The 27,511-nt window shown below is 44.1% G+C and overlaps 1 protein-coding gene across 2 annotated transcripts in view; it reads left to right on the top strand.

The window, feature by feature from the left end:
• Positions 1-3,206: 3,206 nt before the first annotated feature.
• The window catches only part of LOC144696412 (serine/threonine-protein kinase 38-like), a 70,108-nt gene continuing 45,803 nt past the window's right edge, over positions 3,207-27,511 (top strand). Inside the window, exon 1 of one of the 2 annotated variants that reach the window (XM_078567666.1) lies at positions 3,207-3,489. The gene's annotated coding sequence lies outside the window, so the exon portion shown is untranslated. Of the gene's footprint in view, positions 3,490-3,542; positions 3,588-27,511 lie in introns of those variants that run through there. The other variant, XM_078567667.1, reaches the window with a different exon arrangement.

The raw sequence follows: 27,511 nt of genomic DNA, 5'->3' as shown, positions 1-27,511 counted from the left end.
TGTTTGGTTCACTATTCATCTATCTATCACAGACTATGCATCAGGTGACCCTTTCACTAGAACTGCTCTTACATTTTACTTATGTTCCTTCCTTTATCTTTCCTTTCTTCCCTGCTCTCTCTTTCTTCCCTTCCATCTTTCGGATGATTTGTTAAACCAAGACCCCATCTGCTCTCTCCGGTGGATGTAAAAGATCCCACAGCCATTATTTTGAAACAGAGCAGGGGAGTTTTTGCCTGGTCTCCTGGCCAATAATTACCACTCAAGCAATGTAAATAAGAAACTGAGTATCTGGTCCTTATCACATGACTCTTTGTGGGAGCTTGCTGTGCATAATTGGCTGATGTGTTTTTTATATTACAACAGTGATTGTACTACAAAAGTACTTCATTGGTGTGACGTGCTTTAGGGCATCTTGAAACTGTGAAAGTCATTATAGAAATGCAAGTCTTTAACCTTGTTGTGAAATGATTAGTCTTGACTGGGAAGAAAAGGCCCCAGTTGTGTTTATGTGAGATTCTATAACGTTATGATTATTCTTACCTAGACAATCGTTTACTATGAAGTCATTAGTTAATCCTGCCCTTGTTTTCCTCTTTCTTCCATCGTCACTTTCCCCTCTCCCTTCATCCTTGTTTTATTCTCTCTGCAACTCCTCATGCTCTGTTTCCCCTTTGCTCTCAGTTTTAACTCTCTCCCGTTTCCTTCTCTCCTCAATGATGTTTTCCTTCCTCCTTTCTCCCTCTCCCCATTTGATTTTCCCTCTGCCCCCTTTGGTTTTCCTTCCCTGCTCCTCGATTTCCCCTCTGCCTCCTTCCATTTTCCCTCCCTACCTTCAGCTTCCCACCTCCCCTCCCCGCCTCAGAATCCCTTCTCCCCCATTCAGTTTTCCCTCTACCATTCGTTTTCCATTTCCCCTCCTTGGTTTTCCCTCTCCCTCCTCGGTTTCCACTTTCCTCCTCAGTTTTCCCCCTCCCCCCCCTGCTTTCCCATTCTCCCCTACACCTGCCCCCACCACTCTCCACAGTTTCCCTGATCATGAGTAGTCTCTGATTCTTGCAACTTTCACATAGAAACATAGAAAATAGGAGCAGGACTGGGTCATTCGGCCCTTCGAGCCTGCTCCAACATTCAATATGATCATGGCTGATCCTCTATCTCAACGCCGTACTCCCGCTCTCTCCCCACACCCCTTAATGCCTTTAGAGTCTAGAAATCTATCTATTTCCTTCTTAAATGTATTCAGTGATTTGGCCTCCACAGCCTTTTGTGGTAGAGAATTCCACAGGTTCACCACCCTCTTAGTGAAGAAGTTTCTCCTCATCTAAGTCCTAAATAGTCTACCCCATCATCCCTGCATCCTGTCTGTCCAGCCCTTTCAGAATTTTATACGTTTCAGTGAGATCCCCTCTCATTCTTCTAAACTCCAGTGAATACAGGCCTTTCAACCCAGTCTCTCCTCATACGACAATCCTGCCATCCCAGGAATCAGTCTGGTGAACCTCCACTGCACTCCCTCTACGGCAAGTATATCCTTTCTTAGGTAAGGAGACCAAAACTGCGCACAATACTCCAGGCGTGGTCTCACCAAGGCCCTGTACAGCTGCAGTAAGACATCCTTGCTCCTGTACTCAAATCCTCTCGAAATGAAGGCCAACATACCATTTGCCTTCTTAACTGCTTGCTTTACCTGCATGCTTGCTTTCAGTGACTGGTGTACAAGGACACCCAGGTCCCTTTGTATATCAGCATTTCCCGATCTATCACCATTTAAATAATACTCTGCCATTCTGTTTCCCTACTGAAGTGGATAACTTCACACTTATCCACGTTATACTGCATCTGCCATGTGTTTGCCCACTCACTCAACTTGTCTAAATTGAAGCCTTTTAACACCCTCCTCACCACTCACATTCCCACCTAGATTTGTGTTGTCAGCAAACTTGGAAATATTACATTTGGTTCCTTCATCCAAATCTTTGATATATAGTGTGAATAGCTGGGGCCCAAGCACTGATCCCTGCGGTATCCCACTAGTCACCACCTGCCACTCTGAAAAAGACCCACTTATTCCTACTCTCTGTTTCCTGTCTGCTAACCAATTCTCAATTCATGCCAATATATAACCCCCAATCCCATGTGCTTTAATTTTACACACTAACCTCTTATGTGGGACTTTATCAAAAGCTTCCTGACAATCCAAATACACCACATCCACTGGTTCTCCCATATCTGTTCTGCTAGTTATGTCCTCAAAAAACTCCAATAGGTTTGTTAATCATGATTTCCCTTTCATAAATCCATGGTGACTTTCTCTCATCCCTTTATAATAGGTTCTAGCATTTTCCATACCACTGATGTTAGGCTAACTGATCTGTAATTCCCTGTTTTCTCCCTCCCTCCCTCCCTCCCTCCCTCCCTCCTTTTTTAATATAGCAGGATTACCATTTGCCATCTTCCAATCTGCCGGGACTGTTCCAGAATCTACAGAATTTACGGAAGATGACAACCAACACATCCGCTATTTCCATATTTCACAAATGAGCCGCTGGCACCAAACCATCACCAAAGAAATGCTCAACAAAAGCCTTAAAGGGTAAAAACATTAACATTAACAGCGCCACCACACCACAGGGTCAGAACATCACACAGTGAAAGCTCTAGGTGTATACATATAACCCTGGTGCTGCCAGTGTGCTAACTCTGACAGCTGAGATTCACTGTTTAAAGGATTAACAAAATTTGGCTGCACTCGTGTGAATAAAACACCTGAATGGAAAACTAAAGTTTGCTGCAGGAAAAAAAAAATGGTGCAGCTCTTGCAAAACCATTTTGTGTGTTTGATTTGTAAAACAAATCCAGTGAGTAAATACAAGTGACAGCTTCCTGGTGGGGTTAATGCGCTCCTGGAGCATCAGAAAGTTCAACTCTTTCTAAATTTTGCTTCTTGAGAAACTCATATACAGGATTGAGATCAAACCCCGCCCCTTTCCCAGCTGTGCCATTTCACTGGCTGGAATGACTCAGCCCCCAAGCTAATTTAACCAGTGAAACGAAGCACCAACCTCTCCTGTTATTTTCCGTCTCGCGTTTCGGATTGGCTGTACTGTTGCCAAGTGGGCGGTCCGAAGTGTTGATTGGCCAAACTCTCCAGTTTGGCTTTTTCTTTTGTTGGGCTTTAAGGTTGAGCCCGGAAGAATGAGTCAAAGTTGTATTGTGAAGCTGTAAAGGCGAGAGGGAACTCCAAACTTAGGCGCTGCTTCTCCCTAAAGCAATCTTCATGTCCATGTTGACTTGACTCCTCAGGTCACAGCATTGGGTTGAGGTTGAGGTTGGGTGTGGGGTTGGGGATTGTGTGCCAGTCACTGAGGGTATTGGAGGGGCACCTTCTGGAGTTAAACTTGCATCAAAGAGGAAGTTCCAAGCCAAGCAGCCGAAGTGAAGATCCCACTCGAGGAAGGAGCAGCCAACTTTAGGAAGACCCAGCAGGTCAGTGTGGTTGTGGTCAGCTGGGGGCGGCGGGGAGCTGAATCTAGGATTTTAACCTCTCCGGAGAGCCAAGAGCCGCTCCAGACATTACACTGCAGGTAAATGCAGTCTGTGAAGCAGCAGTGACTGCATGCGGGAAGTTTCGTTTCTGATAACGATCCTGTTGTGTTACCACAAGTACATTATACAGACCTGGACAAGCCCAATGCCGGGGGGGTGGGGAGATCCAGCAAATATTCAGCAGGTCTGACAGCATCTGTGGAAGGGTCCATGCCCAACGCAGTGTTTCCAGTATGTGCAGCATTGTTTGCCTCGTATCCACTTCTTTTGTATCTTGGTTTAGCAGAATGCAACTTGTGGAGACTCTCGTGTAATTTAAACCATCTCCCGAGATCTCTGGAACTTGGGCTCTTTAATGTGACCAGCCAGCTCTTTGTAAAACATTCACACACAGCTGTGTGAACACTGTAACTGGGCTGTGAATGAAGAACACCACATCCGGTTCCTATCGCCTTACCTAAGGACTTATTCTTGTGTCCCAATCTTTAAATTTGCCTTTAAAGGCTAACATACAGGAAAATTATTTGCATTTAATCTGCTTACCATGAGAACCGCCGCCACCAGAGGCGAGATTCTCATCACTGAGGCACATGTTTTCATGGGTTTAACTAAAAGTTGTGAGCCTGATTCGAGTGTATTAATACCATGCAATTCCTCAGATGTCTCTACAACAGACTGGAACTGATACCATGATCAGTTATTTCCCCACCCCTCTCCCACAAACCTCTGTAACTGACTGGAACTGATACCATGATCAGTTATTACCCCACCCCTCTCCCACAAACCTCTGTAAAGTCACAGCTTTTATCAAAAATTGTAGTTTATACTTGGGTTTTCTCCAGTCCCTGTTTGAAACATTGGGCTGGGTCACATTCAGGTTATGAGAGAGTTTGGGGTTGTAGCTCTTTAAAACCTACCTCTTTGATCAAGCTGTTTACTGACTTGTCTTAGTGTCTCCTCATGTGGTTCAAAGTCAGTTCTTGCCTGACTTTTGCTTCTGTAAGTTGCCTTGTGATGATTCCTTGTGTTCTGGGTGCTGTATAAATGTAGGTTGTTGTACAGTAGTAACTGCACAAGGGAAGATAGGTCAATATTTTGGCTCAGAATTCGAAACACATGAGAGATGTCCTCCTAATCATACCTTTTACTGACTGTCCTGTGTGCTTCCACAATTTTCTTCAAAAAAATTCAAATTTCTGGCGTTCATAATAACAGGTGGAGACCATTCAGCCTCTTGAGCCTGTACCCCAATTCAATTAAGTCAGGTTCGGTCGGTATATTAACTTTGTCCACCTGTCTCTGCTCTATAACTTCCAACGATGAGTCGTTCAGACCCGAAACGTTAATTCTGTTTCTCCCTCCACAGATGCTGCCAGACCTGCTGAGTTTTTCCATAATTTTCTGTTTTTATTTCACTAAAACAGATTATCCAGTCACTATCGCATTGTGTGTGTGGGATTTTGTAATGCACAAATTGGCTGCTGCCAATCCTAGATTACAGCAGTGACTGTACTTCAAAAATTCTCCATTAGCTGCAAAGTGCTTTCTGACATCTTGAAGTTATGAAAGGGGCTATATGAATGCCCACCCCGCTCCCCCCCCACCCCCCTCAGTTGATGAATCAGTGTCCCTCCATGTTGAACACCATTTGGAGGAAGCACTGAGGGTGGCAAGGGCACAGAGTGTACTCTGGATGGGGGACTTCAATGTCCATCACCAAGAGTGGTTTGGTAGCACCACCACAGACCGACAGTATCAGTAGGAGTGACCACCGCATAGTCCTTGTGGAGACAGAGTCCTGTCTTTACATTAAGGATACTCTCCATCGTGTTGAGTGGCACTGCCACTGTGCTAAATGGGATAGATTTCTAACAGATCTAGCAACTCAAGACTGGGCATCCATGAGGTTCTGTGGGCTGTCAGCAGCAGCAGAATTGTACTCGAACACAATCTGTAACCCCATGGCCCAGCATATCTGGTGAAGCTATAATACTGGACTACTTGCGTGCCAAACAGCATAAGCAGCAAGTGATAGACAGAGATAAGAAATTCCACAACCTACGCATCAGATCTAAGCTCTGCAGTCCTGCCACATCCAGTCTTGAATGGTGGTGGATAATTAAACAACTCCCTGGAGGAGGAGGCTCCACAAATATCCCCTCCTCAATGATAGAGGAGCCCATAACATCAGTGCTAAAGATAAGGCTGAAGCATTTTCTACAATCTTCAGCCAGAAGTGCCGAGTGGACGATCCATCTCGGCCTCCTCCAGAGGTCCCCAGCATCACAGATGCCAGTCTTCAGCCAATTCGGTTCACTCCGTGTGATATCAAGAAAAGGCTGAAGGCACTGGATACTGCAAAGGCTATGGGTCCTGACAATATTCCGGCAATAGTGCTGAAGACTTGTGCTCCAGAATTTGCCGCGCCCCTAGCCAAGCTGTTCCAGTACAGCTACAACACTGGCATCCACCCGACTATGTGGACTATTGCCCAGGATTGTCCTGTACACACAAAGCAGGACAAATCCAACCCAGCCAATTACCGTCCCATCAGTCTACTCTCGATCATCAGTAAAGTGATGGAAGGGATCATCAACAGTGCTATCCAGCAGCACTTGCTTATCAATAACCTGCTCACTGACACTCAGTTTGGGTTCCACCAGGGCCACTCAGCTCCTGACCTCATTACAGCCTTGGTTCAAACATGAACAAAAGAACTGAACTCCCAAGGTGAGTGACTGACCTGACCTCAAGGCAGCATTTGACCGAGTGTGGCATTGAGGAGCCCTAGCAAAACCTCGAGTCAATAGAAGTCAGGGGGAAAACTCTGCTGGCTGGAGTCATACCTAGCACAAAGGAAGATGGTTGTGGTTGTTGAAGGTCAATCATCTCCGTTCCAGGACATCACTGCAGGAGTTCCTCAGGGTAGTGTCCTCGGCCCAACCATCTTCAGCTGCTTCAGCAATGACCTTCCTTCCATCATAAGGTCAGAAGTGGGGATGTTTGCTGTTTGCTGATGAATGATGTTCCGCATCATTCGTGACTCCTCAGATACTGAAGCAGCCCATGTCGAAATGCAGCAAGACCTGGACAACATCCAGGTTTGGGTTGTCAAGTGGCAAGTAACATTCGTGCCACGCAAGTGCCTGGAAATGACCATCTCCATGCAGGTCAGAGGCTAGATATCCTATGGCGAATAACTCACCACCTGACTCCTCAAAGCCTGTCCATCTTCTACAAGGCACAAGCCAGGAGTGTGATAGAATACATTCCATTTGTCTGGATGAGTGCAGCTCCAATGACACTCAGGAAGCTTGACACCAGGACAAAGCAGCCCACTTGATTGGTACCCCTTCCACAAACATTCACACCCTCCACCACCAACACACAGTAGCAGCAGTGTGAACCATCTACAAGATGCACTGCAGGAATTCACCAAGGCTCCTTAGAAAGCACCTCCCAAGCCCACAACCTCTACCATCTAGAAGGACCAGGGCAGCAAACAGATGGGACTGTTGTTGGGTAAAAATCCAGGAACCCCCTCCCTAACAGCACTGTGGGTGTACCTACACCACATGGACTGCAGCGATTTAAGAAGGCAGCTCACCACCACCTTCTCAAGGGCAACTAGGGATGGACAATAAATGCTGGCCTTGCCAGCGAAGCCCACATCCCCTGAATGAATTTATTTTTAAAAGTCCTTCCTTGCCCTTAGCGCAGTGAGCAGCAGCGTTTTTACAGAAGGATGACAGAGAACAAAATAACCAAGCGTCGGAGAGCTTTTCTCCCAAGTGCTAACTGTGCATAGAAAAATGCATCTTGCTATCTAGCTCGTAATTCAAAATGTGTTTTCCCTCTTCCCAAAACTGCTTTGACCCAGTTCTTTGATCAGCTTTGTCCCAGCAAGGGCTCACCCATACAAATGGTGGTTATTGGATCCCAGGTCAGCATTGCTGCTGAACCTAATCCTGAGGCCATTGGACTCTGGGCTGTTCTCACAAGATTCACCGAGCAGTGAGTGAGATGTGAACCTCCCACAGCCTGGGATTCAGAGGCTGCTTGTGGTGCCTTGCTTCAGTGCTACCCCTTGTAACACAGCACCGAATAAGGATAAGTGCTCTGTGTAGTCCAGTATCATGACCACGTGATGTATTTAATCAAGGGGATGAACCTGGGGAGTTTGCGTGGTGACTTGTAAATAAGATTTAAAGGGCTGTGCTCCGAGCATTTTTGGTATTTGCATATTTCTGATCAAGGATGCAGAAACTGGGCTTGTTATTCTTGACACGGAGTCGGTTCAGAGGAGAGTTAATTCGTCATTGATGAATTTAATTTAATAGTGAGATTGAGGTATTCGACATCATGAGGGGCTTTGATTAATTAAGTAAGGGAGAAGCTGTTTCCAGTGGCAGGTGGGTCGGTAACCAGAGGACACAGATTTAAGGTAATTGGCAAGATGAGGAAATGGTTCTTTATACAGTGAGTTGGTTGTGATCTGGAATGCGCTGTCTGAAAGGGGGGTTGAAACCGATTCAATAGTAACTTTCAAAATTAAACTGGAGAAATACTTTAACAGGAGAAATTTGCAGGGCTACTGGGAGAGAGTAGGGAAGTGGGAATAATTGGATAGCTCTTTCAAAGAGCCAGCACAGGCACAATGGGCTGAATAGTCTCCTACAGAGTTCCTCTGTGATTCTGTCATTCAAGGCTATGGGCCAAGTGCTGGTAAATGGGAGTAGGTAGGTAGGTCAGGTGTTTCTCACGTGTCGGTGCAGACTCGATGGGCCAAAGGGCCTCTTCTGCACTGTGATTCTGTGAGTTGCGAGGTTCTGTGTGAGCTTTAACTATCACATTCCATCTGTCTTGTTTCTTTTCAGACAAGTTGTTCTTTGAACTTAGCACCTGAAATAGGTGAACACAACACTGGAAATGCTGAGACCTCATGTTGGAGACACTTTGGGGAAACCCTTCTGACATTTGCCTGCCAAAGATAAATCATTGGGTGATAACATTGTGGGGCTCCTTGTCCTTTTTGACCACTGACCTGGCACCATTGTCACAGTGATATCGCAGGAGTTGTAAATCCACTGCTTCCCAACCCCTTTCTTTCAGAATGATGCCGCTGTGAAGCAGCATTCGTTGTGTTGTGTGTGGTCACCAGCTGCCAGTGGGACAATGCTGCAGGGTAATCATTCTCGACTAACAATGCTTTATTTGGAAAGGCAAATTATGTGCTGGATTTTTTAAAAAATTGCAAACAGTGAACTGTAAATGTAGCAATCGTTTCAATCAGGTGTAAGGCAGTGAATCTGAAAAACAAAAAATTATTGTTTCTCTGTTTTCCCCCAAAGAGTCAAGTACTAACTTTGTGGAACGTTACTGGCAACGTAAAGAGTGGGAAGATTTGTAATGAGTCCATGACAGGACGGATGGTGGTGCAGCGGTAATGTCCCTGGAGTAGTAATCCAGAGGCCCAGGCTAATGCTTGGGGGGACATGAGTTCAAATCCCAACATGGCAGCTGGTAGATTTTAAATTCAATTAATAAAACCTGGACTGTGGAAGGAAATCTGCCAACCATAACCTGGTCTGGGGCACATGTGACTCCACACCCACAGCAATCGTGGTTGACTCTTGCCAGCAACGCTCACATCCATGAAAGGGTAAATAATTTCTTACAGTTTTCAAACCAATTTATTTGTTTTCAAGGGTAATTGAAGTTCACAGGTCAAGTGAACAATACAAAATTAGTATTAATGTAAGAGTCATTTTTTAAAAAATCAGATGGGTGGATAACATTGCGATGTGGACTGAGGGAGCCTTGAAGGAAGATTATGCCAATGGCTGCACTAAGGCCACAGTGACGACAAGGGAACAAAGAGTTTCTGCTGCAGCAATGTAGATTAAATTGGGAGTCCTGACATAAGGTGACTCCAGCTGGAGTCTTGCTCCTGGGTCAAGCCAGTTTCTGACTCTAGATTTACTCTGGAACAGTTGTTGGTGTGAGGTGAAACCATTTTATAGTGAGTCTGTAACAGGAATGCTCAAACTGCAACCCCTAAATACTTTCCAGGGGCTAGGTGTCCAGCAGGTGAGAGTGAAAGAGATGAGCACAAGAGGGAGAATAAGAAGGGGGAATAAATGGCAAGCCCCCCACTTTGTAAAAGCTAACGGTAGTTAGTGTTAGTCCCACACAAGTATCTGACCAGATATCCCCTTTCAAATACATGCCTGTCTTCCTCTCTCTCCAGGGTTAGCCTGGAGTCTCCAGGGACTGAAGATCAAGCTCCAGGACATTGCTGTGTGCAATCCTGGAGAAAAACCATTGGAACATTAAAAAAAGAGGGCATTTTTAAAATTTTCATTGAACATTTCTCTTTACCAGATATAAAAAATTGAAAATGGGGGAAAAATGGCTGTTTGGTTCCCAGCCAAACATCATCCAATTGGGTAATGAGTCTTTTTTGCTTTCCAATTGGCGTAGGAAGGCAGTGCATCACAAGGATGGATGTGTTGGCCGACTAATAATGGCTTGGGGGCAAGTCATGTGATGAAACTTCCAGGAATACATCTGATCACGTTTGCCAACCTTAATCTTCGCGATGATGGGCTGCTCAGCTGCCAGGGCTTTACATCTACTTTCAGCGGGAGGCTAGCTGCTGCTGTGACATTAGAGTGAATTCAATTTGGACCCATGTAGTGAACAAGTGCCATCATAATGCTGCCTGGTCTGCTGGGCGTTTCCTGCATGTTTTGTTCATATTAATAAGAAAATAAGAAATAGGAGCAGGAGGAGGCCATTTGGCCCCTCAAGCCTGCTCCCACCAGTCAATAAGATCAAGGCTGATCTGCCTCAGGCCTCAACTCCTCTTTCGTGCCATCTCCTCATAGCACTCAGCTCCCTGATATTTCAAGAATCTATCTACCTCATTTAAATACTTTCAGTGATCTAGCCTCCACAACTCTTGAGGTAGAGAATTCCAGACATTCACTACCCTCTGAGAGAAGAAATTCCTTCACATCTCAGTTTTAAGTGTTTTATTCTGTAACTATGTCCCCTAGTTCGAGAATACCCCACTGGTGGAAACATCTTCTCAACATCTACCCTGTCAAGCCCCCTCAGAATCTTGTACTTTTCAATAAGATCACCCCTTATTCTTCTAAACTCTAATGAATAAAGGCCTATCCTGTTTAGCCGTTCTTGATAAGTCAACCCCTTCATCCCAGGGATCAGCCTAGTGAATCTCTTCTGAACAGCCTCCAATGCCAGTATATCCTTTCTTAAATACGGGGACTAAAACTGTACACAGTACTCCAGGTGCAGCCTCACCAACACCCTGTACAGTTGTAACAAGACTTCCCTATTTTTAAACTCCAACCCCCTAGCAATACAGGCCAAAATTCCATTTGCCTTTTTAACTGCTGCAGCTGCATGCTAACGTTTTGTGTTTTATGCACTGATACACTGTTTTGGAGTCTCTCTCCATTTAAATAATAGTCTGCCTTTTGATTTTTCCTACCAAAGTACATGCCCTCACACTTTCCTACATTAAACTCCATCTGCCAAGTTTTTGCCCATTCACTCAACTTGTCTATATTCCCTTGCAGATTCCTTATGTCCTCATCACAACATGCTCTCCCACTTATTTTTGTATCATTAACAAATTTGGATACATTACACTCTGCCCCCTCCTTAAAGTCATTAATATAGATAGTAAATGATTGAGGCCCTAGGACTGATCCTTGTGGCACTCCAACCTGAAAAAGACCCATTAATCCCAGCTCTGTCTTTCTGTGTGTTAACCAATCCTCAGTCTGTGTTAATTCATTACCTCCAATACTGTGAGCTCCTATCTTGTGCAATAACCTTTTTATGTGGCTCTTATCTCTTATCGATTCTTGTATTCTTGGAGAAGCGGTAAGCTTGACTTAAATCTTCCATCATTTTGCAATAGCATAAATCCCCTGAATGAGAAACTGGGCTGGATTTGCACAGGTCTGTAAAATATTCTCAATGTCATTTTCAAGTGAGTACTCGGTAATAGAATTGGAGAGGAAATTCAGATGTTTATGGGAAGTTTTAAAAAAAAAAATTAAAATAGAAATCTGCTTTAAGCAGCTAAAATCTAAATACTGCTATTAGTACTAATTGGGCCAATAGCTGCTTGTATTGATGTGATCGGTGAACTGTTGGGTATGTGCGTCATTAACAGATGATCTTTAACCACATTTAAAAACAGCCCGTTTGGCATTCACTAGAGTTTTGGGGTGGGTGGAGTGCACGCTAATCCTTTATCTCTGGTTTGGCTGGTCTGCCTCATCACTGTCTACATCAGTGAAATCATCTTCAGATTGCTATTCTAAGTAAATAACTTTTCTTAAACTCTATTAAACCACTCTTTACATTCAGCACTTTCATATTATGGCAATTATACAGTATTATAATTTAGACTGGGGGGGGTCTGTGATTCCTAATCCATTTGAATAGAGATCCTTCATCTCTTTTTTTAAAAAAAAGTGTGAAATGCTTCTGTATAAGTTGTAAAATAAACATGGTGTGAAAGCAGATTTCTGAAAATTTAAGAGATGTGAATATTTAGTATGAAAGTCTGGTGCTGATCTTTAAATAGAAAAGTCTACTTTGTATGTAAATAGCTTTTCTCTGATGTGTAAACAGGATGTAAAGTCCCAATAGATTACTGGGATTGAATACTTATCACAAAATTGTTTGTCAAGTGAAACATGAGGCAATGTATAATGAGGCATTGATGAGAGACATGAGATACTTGGGCAATTTCTAATGGAGCTGAGAAGACTTAAGAGGAGGCTTGTAGTTGTGAAGGGGTGAACAGGGAAAGACTATTTCTGGTTGTGGGATCAATGATGAGTTTTCACCAACTAGAACAACTTGCATTTATATTGCACCTCTTAGTAGTAAAATGACCCAAGGTGCCTTACTCAAGTGTTTTCAAACAAAATTTGATGCTGAGCCACACTAGGAGATATTAAGACAGATGACAGAGATGAGTTTTAAGGAGCATCTTAGAGGAAGGGAAAGAGATTAAGAGGCTTAGGCAGAAAATTTCAGTGTTTAGGACTCGGGCAGCTGAAGGCACAGCCGCCATTTAAAATCGGGGTGTGAGCAGGAGGTCAGAATTAGAGGAATGCACAGTACTAGGAGGATTGTAGGGCTGGAGGAGGTTAGAGATATGAAGGGGCTGATGCCAAGGAGAGGTTTTAAAAACAACTGAGAATTTCAAATTGAGGCATTGGTGGAGTGGGAACCAGTGTAGGTCAACGAGCACATGGGGCTGATGGGTGAGCAGGGCTTGGTGCGAGTTTGGACACAGACAACAGAGTTTTGGAGGAGCTAAAGTTTGCGGAGGGCAAGAGGCCGGCCGGGAGGGCACTGGAATCGTTGAGTCCGGTGAGAACAAAGGCATGGATGAGCTGAGGCAGGGTGACAGATGGGTAGTTTTATGGAGGTGGAAGTTGGGCGGTCTTTGTGAAGGAAAGGACGTGGAATCGGAAGCTCAGCTAAGGTTTGATTAGAATGTGGAGGTTGTGAACAATCTGGTTCCGCTTCAGTGGTCAAGGCAGGAGTTGATGGCTATAACAGTTCAAAACTGTAACTAAGAGGAGGATGGAGCTTCGGAGCATCTTTTTTTATATATGGGAATTGTTGGAGCACAGAATATGTTGCCATAGGGTGTGGTTGAGGGCAGAGACCATTATATCATTCAAAGGAAAAGTGGATAAATATCTGAAGCAAGGAAAGGCACAAGGATATCGGGAAAGAGTAAGTCACTGAGATTAGTTGGAGGTAGCAAACCACCAGCCACATAGGGTGAGCCCAAATGGCTGTCCCCAGTGTACTGTAAACTTCTAAGTAGCTAAGAATAGCTTTGTACGGATAAATTGCTTTTGTTGATGTTGGCTTCAGTAAGTCACATTTTGGAAGGACTTAAAACACTGCCTTCATTGGAAATTATGTCAAAGTCTGCACAAGTGTATGTCTGCCTGCCTGGGCTTTGTATGCATTGGATGTTATAAAGGTTCTTGTGAAGCAGGTTCCCCTGAAATACTTACTTAACAGCCGATGCTCCCTGGACACGTACAAACAACATGGAGTCTAGAAACCTTTTGTGTGTAGAATTGTTAATTTTGGGTAGATTTGTGGAAAAGATCTTGTCCAATATTGAAATCATTGTTTCAAGCTGTAAAAAAAAAGAGATCTCAGAGGGTTGTGGGCTGGAGGGAGTTACAGGAATAGGAAGGAGCAAAGCCATGGAAAGATTTGAAAATGAGGGAGAGAATTTTAAAATCAGGGTGTGCCGGAGAAGGAGCCAGTGTACATTGGCAAATGCAGAAGTGATGGGTGAATAGGATTTGGCCTTGAGTTAGGGAAACTGAAGAGTCACAGAATAGAATCATATATTTCCCATGTAGTGAGAACAGAATTTGATTTATTCACTTACTGTAAAAGAGTTTAGTGTCAGGAACTTTCATGATTGTTTTTGTGATGCTTGTGTTTTGGGCTAAAATAGCCCATCTCCATTTTGCATACCCTTCATGGGTTGGGGAAGAGGCTGCAGATCAGTTGATGTTTTTGGGATCTTGCTGTGTACAAACTGGCCACTGTGTTTCCTACATCACAGTTGCTACATTTCAAAAGTACTTAATTGACAGTAAGGTGTTTGGAGCATGTGAAGGTTGTGAAAGGTGCTATATAATTGCAATATCAGCCTTTACAAAGCGTTTTGACCAGAATGATTATATTAATCTTGGCTTACTTCCTCTCACTCGAAGCACAGGTACAGAAAAAGCATTCTGCCCGAAAAGTCTTCACACCCTAAGTTTCACATCCTCTTCACCGATTGCTTACTGTATTTTAAGACTAGACAACTTTTAAAACTACAGAACTAAGTGACTTTCATAGTTTAAGCAGAGAAATGGCATGGTAGCGTAGTATTCATATCCCTGGACAAGTAATCTGGAAAATGTGAGTTCAAATCCAACCACAGCAGTTTGAGAATTTGAGTTCATTGAGTCATAGCTTCCTTCTGTGCTGCAAAGGCTATTTGGCCCATCAAGTCCATGTTGGCTGACAGTACAGCAATCCAGTCAGTCGCACTCCCCTCCCTCTATCCCTGTAGCTTTGTAAGTTTATTTCCCTCAAGGGTCTATCCAATTTCTTTCTGAAATCATTGAACATCTCCACTCTCACTGCCTTTGTGGGCAGCGATATCCAGGTCATTGCCATTCTCAGGGTAAAATGTTTTTCCTCACATTTCCCCCGCCCCCCACTCACTCCACCCACCTGCCCAACACCTTAAATCTTTATTCCCCCTAGTCCTTCTCCCATCAACTAATTGGAACAGCTTTTCTTTATCTACCTCACCTAAACCTGTCTTAATGTTGTACACCTCGATCAAATCTCCCCTCAAACTCCTTTGCTCCAAGGAGAACAACCCCAGCGTCTCCAACCTAACCGTGTGGCTAAAATCCCCTCGTCACTGGAACCATTTCGGTAAATCTCCTCTGCACCCTCTCGAGGACCCTCGTATCCTTCCTAAAGTCTGATGACCTGAACTCTCGTTCACTTTTGTTAAATCTGGATATGAGAAGCTGCTATCATTAAGAGTGGCATGAAGCTATTGGTTTGTTGTAAAAACTTGTTCCTTTGAGAAGGAAAGTTGTTGAACTTATTCGGCCTGACCTTTAGATCATTTCAGAATCACCCCAGTTTTAGCTGCCCTATGAAGTGCTCGGGTGGTTGTTGCCATTAGGTGCCAGCCTTGCCAGCAACACCCCACCAGCTGAGAATAAGCTTAGTTAAAATCATGCAGGTCAGTGAATTAAGTTCCCTGCTGAGCCAACCAGAGCCACTTGTGTTATCAACATGGTGATTGATAACTGACTGACTCAGTGTTTGTCTAACGCGTATCCTGTATGAGCACATTGCGACCTCACTGTGACTCAGTGACTTCATGTGCATGCTCATTATTGATGTTCTCTTGGCTCAGGTGTTGGAGCTATTCTTTTGGCTCAGCCCTTTGGCATGTTTCAGAGTTCTCGGCTCAGTTGCTGTTGCTCCTCCCTCTCCACCAGAACATTGTGACGTTGAATCCAACACCATGATTTGAGCTTATGGTGCAGGGCACGTGCTCAGTGTGACATTCCTGGAGATCTCGTCGTTTTGATGACGAGAATGGATCTTTAATGTCTTGATTTTAAAACCCTCGTTCTTGTTTTCAAATCCTTCCATGGCTTCACCACCCCCACCCACCTCCCTCCCCAACTTATCCTTGTTACCTCCTCTAGCCCACAATCCTCAGATCTCTGCGCTCCTCTAAATTCTGGCCTTTTGCGCTTCCCTGATTTTAATTGTTCCACCATTAGCGGTCATGCCGTCAGCTGCTTGGGCTCTGAGCTCTGGAATTCCTGCCCTACAGCCACCCATCGCTCTCTCTCTCTCCTTTTAAGACGCTCCTTAACGCCCATCTCTTTGACCAAGCTTTTGGTCACCTGCCCTAATATCTCGATGTAGCTCAGTGTCAGATAACATTGATGTGACGCATCTGGGGACATTTTATTACGTTAAAGCTGTTTATAAAAATGCAAGTTTCTGTTTTTCTTAAATCAAGCTCTTGTCTGTTTGTTGTAGTTGATAAGTCTAAAACTAATGGGGGAGAGGGTAGAGTTCGTAACCTGGAAGGATGTGGGGTGGGTTGAAGTGTTGCGGGAATAATGTTCAATCAATAATGGTTTTGCTGACTTTCATGATCCAATGCGCTGTTTCTGCATTAACCACACAGCATAATCACCAGGTAATGTAAAACTCATAGGCTGTTGAAGGCTGGAACGCATTGTCACAGGGAGTGGCTGAGGCAGAAAACATTACATCTTTTGTAGGGAGAATTGGGTAAATATTTGCAAGAGGGGAATATGCAAGGTGATAGGGAGAGAGAGAGCAGGACAGTGGGATTGCATTTGGATTGAAAAGCTGGGACAGATGCAATGGGCAGAAAGGCCTCCTTCTTTGCTATCCAATTAGTCCCACATCCCAGCTATTTACCCGTAGCTTTGCAATTTTTTTACCCCTTAAACATTTGTCCAATTCCCTTTTGAAAGTGTGGTAATCTGATAGGTAATATACCTTTAAGACAAATGTTGTAATGTAAGGTCACATGTTCTTATTGTCCAATAGCAGCGTAGCGCGGGCTATCTCTATGTGGGAGAGCCTTGAGTTAGTCACTGCTGAGTAAAGACGGAGTTTTATGTTGTGAGCACACGCGTATAGTTGTAGAGTTAGATTGTAAATAAACAGCATGTGTTTATTCTAACAACGATCTCCAGATGTTCTCTGTACCAACTCGGATCCTTTAGCCCCAACAAAGCAAGAGCACTGGATCCCACAGAAAGTTACTCTAGAACCTGCTCCCGGCACCCTTTCAGGCAGCAGATTCCACTCTTATTTCCTGTAGGTTTAGCTGAACCCAGACTGCACCAATCTTTCCAGCATACAATGGGCTTGAATTCCCTTGAGTATAGAAAATTTAAGGGGCGATCTGATTGAGGTATTGAAGATGATTAAAGGATTTGATAGGGTAGAGAGAGAAAAGCCGTGGTTGGTTGGGGGTGGGGGGGAATCCAGAACAAGGGGGAAACAATTTGAAACTAAAGCCAGGCTGCGTCAGGAAGCACTTCTTCACATAAAGGGTAGTGGAAATCTGGAAATCTCTCCCCCAAAAAGCTGTTGGGATTGGAGGTCAATTGATAACTTTAAAACTTAAGACTGATAGATTTTTATTGGGTAAGGGTTACCCAAGGTGGGTAAATGGCAAGATATAGATCAGCCAGGATCCAATTGGATGGTGGAAAAGGCTGGAGGGGCTGAATGGCCTCCTCGTGTTCCTGTGGGAGCGGTTTTGATCTGTATAAAAGAAGAGTGAGCCTGAATTTTAACCTTGCCTTTCCTGCTCGTTAATTAAATAGGCCAGCATTTTCTGCAAAAACTGAGTCAGATATTTGAATTTTATAAATCTGACTTTTTAAATTTAAGATTGAATAGAAATTTTGTTACAAGTCACTTGGTAGCACAGAACTTGAATATCACTGAAAAGAGGGACATGTTGCTGAAGCTTTTCATCTTGCACTCATCAGGACAAGTGCAAGAATGCCAAATTTCAAACAACCATAGAATCACAGCAATTTATACTACAGGAGAAAAAGTGCTGATTGGTTGGCAAGTCAATAGTAACTTTCAAAAAGGAATCGGATAAATACCAAAATGGGGAAAAAGAGCAGGGGATTGGGACTAAATAGATAGCTCTTTCAAAGAGCCAGCACAGGTACGATGGGCTGAATGGCCTCCTCCTTTGTGATGAATGCTTCTATCATTCTAAACTCTTGTGATTTGTTTCAATGTCTTTTTTTTCAAATGTCCATCCCTATGTGAGGGTTGGGGGAGGGGGTTTGCAGGTGGTCAGTTGATAACTTTAAAACTTAGACTGATAGATTTTCATTGGGTAGATGGGGGCTACCCAAGGTGGATAGATGGTAAGATACAGATCATCCAGCATCCAATTGGATGATGGAAAAGGTTATCAATGGAGAAAGCAATGGGGAACTATAGACTGCCCAAGCTCCCAGGTAATTCAAAAAAGGCTAATGGCTTGAGCATATTACTTTTGTTTGTGAAGAACGAGTCCCTGTGTATGAATGTATGTTGCTTTTAGCAAGCGTAAGTGAGCCACATTATAAGCTCGATTGATAAATTGGTTGTTAGTGTAGCTTTTTACGCACTCAGAAATTTTTGCATTACAGGCTTATAATACGGAGACTATTCAAATGCAGAAACTGTGGGCAATTTAAGCACAATTCGAATCTTGGAATTGTGCGGCACTGAAGGCCATTGTCCCCCCCTCATACCTGTGCTGGGCTGTTCAAAAGTTTTTTGTTTGTAGCTGTTCGCATTGTGGAATTATTTAACATCAAGAATGAACTTGATACTAGGACAAAAGCAAAAAACTGCGGATGCTGGAAATCCAAAACAAAAATAAAAATACCTGGAAAAACCCAGCAGGTCTGGCAGCATCTGCAGAGAGGAGCACAGTTAACGTTTCGAGTCCGTATGACTCTTCAACAGAACTAAGTAAAAATAGAAGAGAGGTGAAATATAAACTGGTTTAAGGGGGGGTTGGGACAAGTAGAGCTGGATAAAGGGCCAGTGATAGGTGGAGATAACCAAAAGATGTCACAGACAAAAGATCAAAGAGGTGTTGAAGGTAGTGATATTATCTATGGAATGTGCTAATTAAGGGTAGAAAGCAGGACGAGCAAGGTACAGATAGCCCTAGTGGGGGTGGGGTGGAGGGAAGGAATCGAAAAAGGCTAAAAGGTAGAGATAAAACAATGGATGGAAATACATTTAAAAATAATGGCAATAGGTGGGAAAAGAAAAATCTATATAAATTATTGGGAAAAAAAAGGGGGGGATCGGAAAGGGGGTGGGGATGGAGGAGAGAGTTCATCATCTAAAATTGTTGAACTCAATATTCAGTCCGGAAGGCTGTAAAGTGCCTAGTCGGAAGATGAGGTGCTGTTCCTCCAGTTTGCGTTGAGCTTCACTGGAACAATGCAGCAGGCATTACCCAGACCTCCCTGTCACTTGCCATTTCAACACTCCACCCTGCTCTCATGCCCACATGTCCGTCCTTGGCCTGCTGCATTGTTCCAGTGAAGCTCAACGCAAACTGGAGGAACAGCACCTCATCTTCCGACTAGGCACTTTACAGCCTTCCGGACTGAATATTGAGTTCAACAATTTTAGATCATGAATTCTCTCCTCCATCCCCACCTCCTTTCCGATTTCCCCCTCTTTTTTTTCCAATAATTTATATAGATTTTTCTTTTCCCACCTATTTCCATTATTTTTAAATGTATTTCCATCCATTGTTTTTTGATTCCTTCACCCCACCGCACCCCCACTAAGGCTATCTGTACCTTGCTTGTCCTGCTTTCTACCCTTAATTAGCACATTCCTTAGATAATATCACCACCTTCAACACCTCTTTTTCCTTTTGTCTGTGACATCTTTTGGTTATCTCCACCTATCACTGGCCCTTTATCCAGCTCTACCTGTCCCACCCCACCCCCCCCCCCCACCCCTTAAACCAGCTTATATTTCACCTCTTTTCTATTTTTACTTAGTTCTGTTGAAGGGTCATTAGGACTCGAAACGTTAACTGTGCTCCTCTCCGCAGATGCTGCCAGACCTGCTGAGTTTTTCCAGGTATTTTTGTTTTTGATACTAGGACAGATGACCAAAAAGCTTGGTCAAAGAGGTAGGTTTGAAAGAGTTTCCTAAAGGAGGAAAGAGAGATTTACGGAGGAAATTCCACAACTTAGGGGCCAGGCAGCTGAAGGCATGATTGCCAATGGCAAAAACAATTAAAATGGGGAATGCAGAGACTTGAAGGGTGGTGGGGCTGGATGGGTTACTTCACTGTGAAGTGTGGTAACTTGCTGTAGAGCTGGGGTGTTAGTTTGAGTGCCTGGCTTTTCAATACTATAGCTGGAATGTCAGTACCCATCGTATTTGCCCTGTTCAGAGGACTCGGATGATTCACACGCGCGTACCCATGTGACAGTGTGCCTAATGCATTTAGCTTCAGTAGAGAAACACGAGAGAAAAGTCCAAGTCCCAGGGTCTAAAATTAGCTGAACTATTCTGGACTGTAAGTAATGTCGAAAGGAACCAGTTGCTTCTCTACAGGTCACTGAACATAGAAACCTCCCTGATGGAGGTGGGGAAGAAGAGGGCGGATGGACTGTACAAGGGTGAGGAGGGGTGGCAAAAAGCTTGGTTGAAGAGAGCAGTTTTCTTTTAAGGTAGCTGAGGTTGTTGAAATGACAAAATCCAGCCTAGCTCTGTCATAATGATTCTGTTGTTGTATAAATATATAAATAAGCAGTGTGAAATCATAGTTTCATGAAGGTTTTTAAAGGAAGTATGAGTTTGCTTTATAGGCGTTCATTGTTTCTCAGTTAGGAAGGTCATTTCTGCTATTCAGTTCTATTGCAAGCTGTGCAATTAAATATCAGACACTTGATCAAACCGGCATCAACCCTTTCTCATCACACGAGGCAAATTTCTATGTCCTAGTGTTTTATGTTGCACAACCCTCAGAGGTTTAGAACCCAATTTGACTAAACTCTTCAAACAAAATTGTAAATCACACACTTCTCAATCCCGCAGTTAAAAAAATTTTGATCACCCCACAATTATTTACAGATTATTGCTGTTTATCTTTCAAGTTTCTGTCAAATTGATCCCATCCCAGTTTGGCTGGTGCTCTCTCATGTTTGAAATATGGAAAGTGTGACGATTGTCCTGCATTTTTTTTTAAAAGTCAAATACTGAAGCAGTTCTGAGATGCAGTGCAAGTAAGTCTCTAAGTGATGAGGTCGTATTGTGTTTGAGCTTGGGTGGAGTTTCCTAGGTTGGGCTGGTGTACAGAATGGTTGGCAAAACTGTGTGGTTCTTCATTTTAAAAAGGTGAAGTCACTGCAGATATTCAGCCAATTTTATTTTTCTCTCTGTTTGCCATTTAATGCTGTCTCGCGCCCACTGAACACTGTAGCCCGATGTCGCAGGTTTTGTAATGGCACAGGCTTTCTCTGGTGGGTGAGGGAGCGGTGCGGGGAGGGGGGGGGGTGGGGGGGTATATTTTCGGATTGGTACAAGTGGGGAAATTGTGGGCCTGTCCAAGAGTTAGAAAGACCTGAAGTAACGATCCAGGCTAAGTGCGACGTGAGAAAGAAACATTGTCACTTCCGGAGCATCATTCACCACCTCAAGACATCCCAAAACACTTTTTCACTAATCCTAAGAAAGGTGCAGTCATGTTGGTTGAGGGATAAAAATTGGCCAGGACACCAGAGAGAACTCCCCTAGTTTTTTTCGAAATAATACCATGGGAACTTTAACATCCCCCTCAAAGGGCAGACAGTTCAACATCTTTTAAAAACACAGAGAATAGAAGCAGGAGTAGGCATTTCGGCCCTTCGAGCCTGCTCCGCCATTCAATATGATCCTCTATCTCAACGCCGTACTCCTGTGCTCTCCATATACCCCTTGATGCCATTAGAGCCCAGAAATCTATCTATTTCCTCCTTAAATACATTCAGTGACTTGGCCTCCACAGCCTCTGTGGTTGAGAATTCCACATGTTGACCACCTTCTGAGTGAAGAAGTTTCTCCTCATCTCAGTCCTAAATGACCTACCCTGTATCCTGAGACTGTGACCCTTGTTCTAGACCCCCACTCCCAACCAGAGGAAACATCATCCCTGCATCCAGTCTGTCCAACCCTGTCAGAATTTTATACATTTCCATCAGATCCTCTCTCACTGTTCTAAACTCCAGTGAATATAGGCCTAGTCGACCCAATCCCCCCTCATATGACAATCCTGCCAGCCCAGGAATCAGTCTGAAAGATGACACCTCTGACAGTGCAGCACTCCCTCAGTACTGGCATTCGGAAAAGGATCGAGAATGAGAGAGCACAGATTTAAAATGATTTGCAAAAGAAGCAATTGCAATGTGAGAAAAAACATTTTCACACAGCAAGTGGTTCAGGTCTAGACTGCACTGCCTGGAAGTGTGGTGGAGGCAGGTTCAACCGAGGCATTCAAGAGGGCATTTGATGATTGTTTCGATTTAAATAATGTGCAGGGTTACGAGGAAAAGGCAGGAGAATGGCATTGAGTCATAATGCTCATTCGGAGAGCTGGTGCAGGCAGGATGGGTCGAATAGCCTCCTTCTGCACTGTAATAATTCTGTGATTGAGTGTCAATTTAGATTCTGTACCGTTGTCTCTGAAGTGGGACTTGAACCTGTGTCCGTCTGAGTCAAGAGGCAATAATGCTAGCCACAGTTGAGGAAAAGGTGTCTCTCCGCAGGTGGTTCTGACGCATTTTTAAGATCCCAATACTAACATATCTTAGTCGCAACTTTGACGCGAATGACTGTAGGCAGGCAACCTGTTATCGGTCAATCCAGAGATCTGGAGGGGTGAAGTTAACTAACCTGGTCACCCGCAAAGTGTCCCTGTGCCCTCCAGGGAGTCTCACTGATGGTTGAACAAATGCTGTGACTGCACTGTCTGTACAATGCGAACACTGACTCTCTAGTTGTGGTAAGGGGCTTGGTTAGCTCAGCTGGCCAGATGGCTGGAGTATGGTGCAGACTGACACCAATGGTGTTGGGCTCAGTCCCCACACAGGATGTGGTAGTTGAGGAAACTTGCCTCCTTGCGTCATGTTCGCGGCAGAGCGGCGATCCTCAAGCTATGTAACCACTTGTCTGATGCCTCTGGCCCCTTGTGAGCGATGGCTAATTACCAGCTAGTTGCCGTGTAAATGCACCTTTTATATCACAAGAGCAGCCACGTCCAAATCGTGCCTCGGTACCTGTGAAGCATTTTGGGGCTGTGCTGAGCATCTGAAGGGCACCTGTATGAATGCTAAATCTTTAAGAAATTATGGAACTCTTTACAAACTTGCACAATGTATTGTGCCAGCCTCAATCTTTCATCACCAGCAAACTTTAATCAGAAGGCATCTGTTTCCTGTTTTTTTTAATTTGTCCAGAGGCTGTCAGCGAATTCAGTTATGTTGTTGTAATCTAGCACGGCAATTGCAAATGGGGCTTTTCTCTCTGGTACGTTGGAAACGAGCCGGCTACAAGAAGAATACATCAGCAAAACATTTATGGTAATATTACCAGGAATTGAGCTAAGGTTTATTTGAAGCGCTGTTGGCTGCGATTCAGTGAGTAGCGTTTCTCAGCTCCGTCTAGAAAGTTGTTGCTTCAAGTCTCACCCCAGAGATTTGAGCACAAAAACCTAGGCTGACACTCACAGAGCAGTCCTGGGGGGGACCGCACTGTTGCTGGGGTGGTCCTGAGGGGGGGGCACCGCACTGTCGGGGGGGGGGTGGTCCTGAGGGGGGGGGGGCACCGCACTGTCGGGGGGTGGTCCTGAGGGGGGGGGCACCGCACTGTCGGGGGGGTGGTCCTGAGGTGGGGGGGGCACCGTGCTGTTGGAGGGGGTGGCCTGGGTGGGGGGGGGGGGCACTGCACTGTCGGGGGGGGTGGTCCTGAGGGGGGGGGCACCGCACTGTCGGGGGGGTGGCTCTGAGGGGGGGACACCGCACTGTCGGTGGGGGGGTGGCCCTGAAGGGGGGGGCACCGCACTGTCGGGGGGGCTGTCTTCCAGATGAGGTGTCTTCTCTGACTTTAAATGATCCCATGGCCACTGTTTTGAAGAGCCTGTGTGGGATCTTGCTGTGCATAAATTAGCTGCTGTGTTTCCCACATTGCAGCAGCGACCACGTTTCATTCGCTGTAAAGCGCTTTGAGACGTTCTGTAATGTATTTTACAGCCACAGGAATGAAAGTCTTTCTTTAAGAGTCAGTGAGGTTTGTGGAGTCCCAGACAGGAACAACAGGTTTCCTTCTCTAAAGGGACCACTAGGATTTTTCCAAAAATCAAACTGCTCCATGGTCACTTTTACTGAGAGCAGCTTTTTATTTCCAATTGTTCTTTGAACTGAATTCTCATAGTGGAATTTAAACTCACGTTCTCTGAATTATTAATCCAGGCCGGATCAGGAACATTAAAACTACAACATTGTACCCCTGTCATGTTGCGTAAGTAAAAGGATTTAACTTTCAGGAACACTTAAGGTGTAACTAAACAGGAAGCAACTTGAGTTTGTTTTGCTGCTAATCTTGAAGAGCATTGAGAAAGTGCTAATGTTAACACTTTTGCTTATACAGGCTCAAAGAGGCCGGTTAGATTATATAAAATTGATAAATATGTTTGGGGCATTTTTGAGGGAAAAATATTTGAACAAGTTCTCAGGTTTTATTGGTATGACTTCCAGGTTCTAATTATTCTAATGGTTCTCGTGTTTAAATTGTTAAGCTACTTGCCTGTCTATACAGCAGCTCGCATTTATATAGAATAAAAACAGAAAGTGCTGGAAAAACTCAGCAGGTCTGGCAGCATCTGTGGAGAGAGAGACAGAGTTAACATTTTGAGCCCAATATGACTTTTTCAGAGCTTGCATTTATACAGTGTTCTTTACCTTCCTGTGATGTCTTGGGATGGTAATCAGGCAAAAGAAATTGGCACCGAGCCAATGACGAAGATGTTAGGAGGTTAAAAGCTGTTTAGACAAGTAGAACAGAAATGGCTTGAAGGAGGAGAGAGAGGTAGGAGGGCAGAATGGGTTAGGAGTGAATTCTACAAGGAAAGGCAGCTGAAGATTGCTAATGATGGAGCGAGGAGCATCCCTGATTTTCAAAAGGTTGTGGAGATTACAGGAGGTGGGGAACGGTGAGGCCGTGGAAGGACTTGAAAACAAGGCTGAGAATTTTTAAACTGCTACTTTGCTGGACCAGGTGCCACTGTAGATTGACAAGCATAGGGGTAAAGGTTGAATGGGACTTGGTGCGAGTTAGGATGTGGGCAGCATAGATTTGGAAGAGCTGAAGTTTATGGAATGTGCAAAGTGATAGTCCAGCCAGAAAAGTGTTGGAAGAGTCAGAGCTGCAAGATACTGAAATCTGACCTGGATCCTTAACATCTTGCAATTGTTAAAAAAAATTCGTTCACGGGATGTGGGCATCGCTGGCTAGGCCGGCATTTATTGCCCATCCCTAATTGCCCCTTGAGAAGGTGGTGGTGAGCTGCATTCTTGAACCACTGCAGTCCATGTGCTGTTAGGGAGGGAGTTTTAGGATTTTGACCCAGTGACAGTGAATGGGCACAATCGTCGGTGAATCTGGTTCGGTGAAGAAATGGATAGAGGTGGTCAGAACCTAAGTAGAATAAGTAAAACTGTGGAGAATTTACTGTGGCCATTGGATTGTAAAGTGTGTTTGTGTGGGGAAGAAACCATTGTCCATCTCTGTACGAGGGCAGCAAGTAGGAAGATTAAAAAGATGTTACATTTAAATTAAAAACACAAAATGCTGGAAATACCCCTATGCTTGCCAACCTACAGTGGGTCCTGGTCCAGCAAAGAAGCAGTTTAAAAATTCTCATCCTTGTTTTCAAATCCTTCCGTGGCCTCATCATTCCTCACCTCCTGTAATCTCCACAACCTTCCGAGGCATCTGCGCTCCTCTACGTCTGGCCTTTTGAAAATCAGGGACACTCATCGCCCCACCATTGGCGGTCACAGCTTCAGCTGCCTTTCCTTATCGAATTCACTCCTAACCCATTCTGCCCTCCTACCTCTCTCTCCTCCTTTTAAGATCTTTCTGTCCTGTTTGTCTCAACAGCTTTCAACCTCCTAACAACTTTGTTAGAGACAGAAACCAAGTTAACGGTTCAGATTGATAACCTTTCGTCAGAACTCTTGTTCTTACTCACAGCTTTTGTTATGTTTAAACGTCCATATTTGTAGATATTAACAGCGTAGTTTAGCTTGGTTGGAAGCACACTTGAGGTTCTGGTTGAGCACACAGGAAAAGAAAGACTATGGCACTTTTCATGACTTCAGGCCTTCCCAAAGTGTTTTTTTTTTAATAACTCAGTGACCACATCTTAAAAGTGCTTCATTGGCTGTAAAGCACTTTGAGATGTCTTGTGGTTGTGAAAGGCACTATTGAAATTCACTGTGTAAATTCAAGTTTTTCTTTTCTAAAAGTGCTTTACAGCCAATGAAGTACTTCTGAAGTGAAGTTACTGTTGTAATACAGAAAACACAGTTGCCAATTTCAACTCAGCAAGCTCCCACAAACAGCAATTTGATAATGACCAGGCAATCTATTTTAGTGATATTTTTGAGGGTCAAATATTGCCCAGGACATTGGGGCAGAATGCCCTGTCCTTCGAGATAGTACCATGGGATTTCTACACCTGAGAGGTCAGTGTAGAACTGTCTCAGTGCACCATTAGGAGCGTCAATCTAGATGACCAATGAAAGAATTAATTAAAAGTCACTTTTTTGTTTTACAAATGCAAAATACTGCAGCTGTTGGAAACCTGAAATTAAAACACAAAATGGCAGAAACACTCAGGAGGTCAGGCAGCAGGTCAGGAGAGAAACCAAATTGATGTTTCCGGTCAATGATCTTTCATCAGAATAGGAGGATGTTGCAGATGAATGGCTGTCTTTTAATAGTTCCGGGAGAATTAGGGAGTGATTTTAAAACTTGAAGCTCAACAATTTGATGAGGAAACTGTGATGATGGTCTTAATTCTGCAGCATTTTTTAAAAAATCATTAGTTGGTGAAGGAAAGGAACATTTTGCAGGGCTAAGGGGAAGAGTAGGGGGAGTGGGACTAATTGAATAGCTTTTTCAAAGAGCCAGCACAGGCACGATGGGCCAAATGGCCTCCTGGGCTGTTGTGGCATTAATGCCACCTAAGGCCCTGATTCAATTGGGAGCTTAGTCAAGATGAATCAATTACACGTGATCTATCACATAGTGTTAGTAAGGTTTTAGAGACTTACAGCTTGTATGATTTAGTATGAAGCTGACACTGTTTTGCTGCTTTTTTAAAAAAAATAGTTAAGCAAAGTAAATAGATGCTTTAGGAGAACAGTCATTGAGCCTTTTAAAGCAAGACCTTTCATTTGTTTTGTGCTTTCTTTCAGGACATCCTAGGATATTTTAATTTCTTTTGGAAGGCAGTCAGTGTAGCTATGCTGCCATTCTGTGCAAACTAAGATCCCATAGACAACAGGGAGATGAATGTCCAGTTAATCTGTGTAGATTGGAGGAAGAAGGTTGACCAGGAGAACTCTCCTTCTCTTTGGATGTTGTTGCCTGTCCACCTGAACAGGCAGTGGGCCCTCTATTCATTGTCTCATCTGAAATGCAGCACCTCCACCAGTGCAGAACTCCCTCGGTATTGCGCTGAAGTGTCGGCCTGAGT

This window comes from Cetorhinus maximus, chromosome 22, assembly GCF_964194155.1.
Source record: "Cetorhinus maximus chromosome 22, sCetMax3.hap1.1, whole genome shotgun sequence".
NCBI classification, from domain to species: Eukaryota; Metazoa; Chordata; class Chondrichthyes; order Lamniformes; family Cetorhinidae; genus Cetorhinus; species Cetorhinus maximus.
This window is presented reverse-complemented; position numbering and strand designations above follow the sequence as displayed.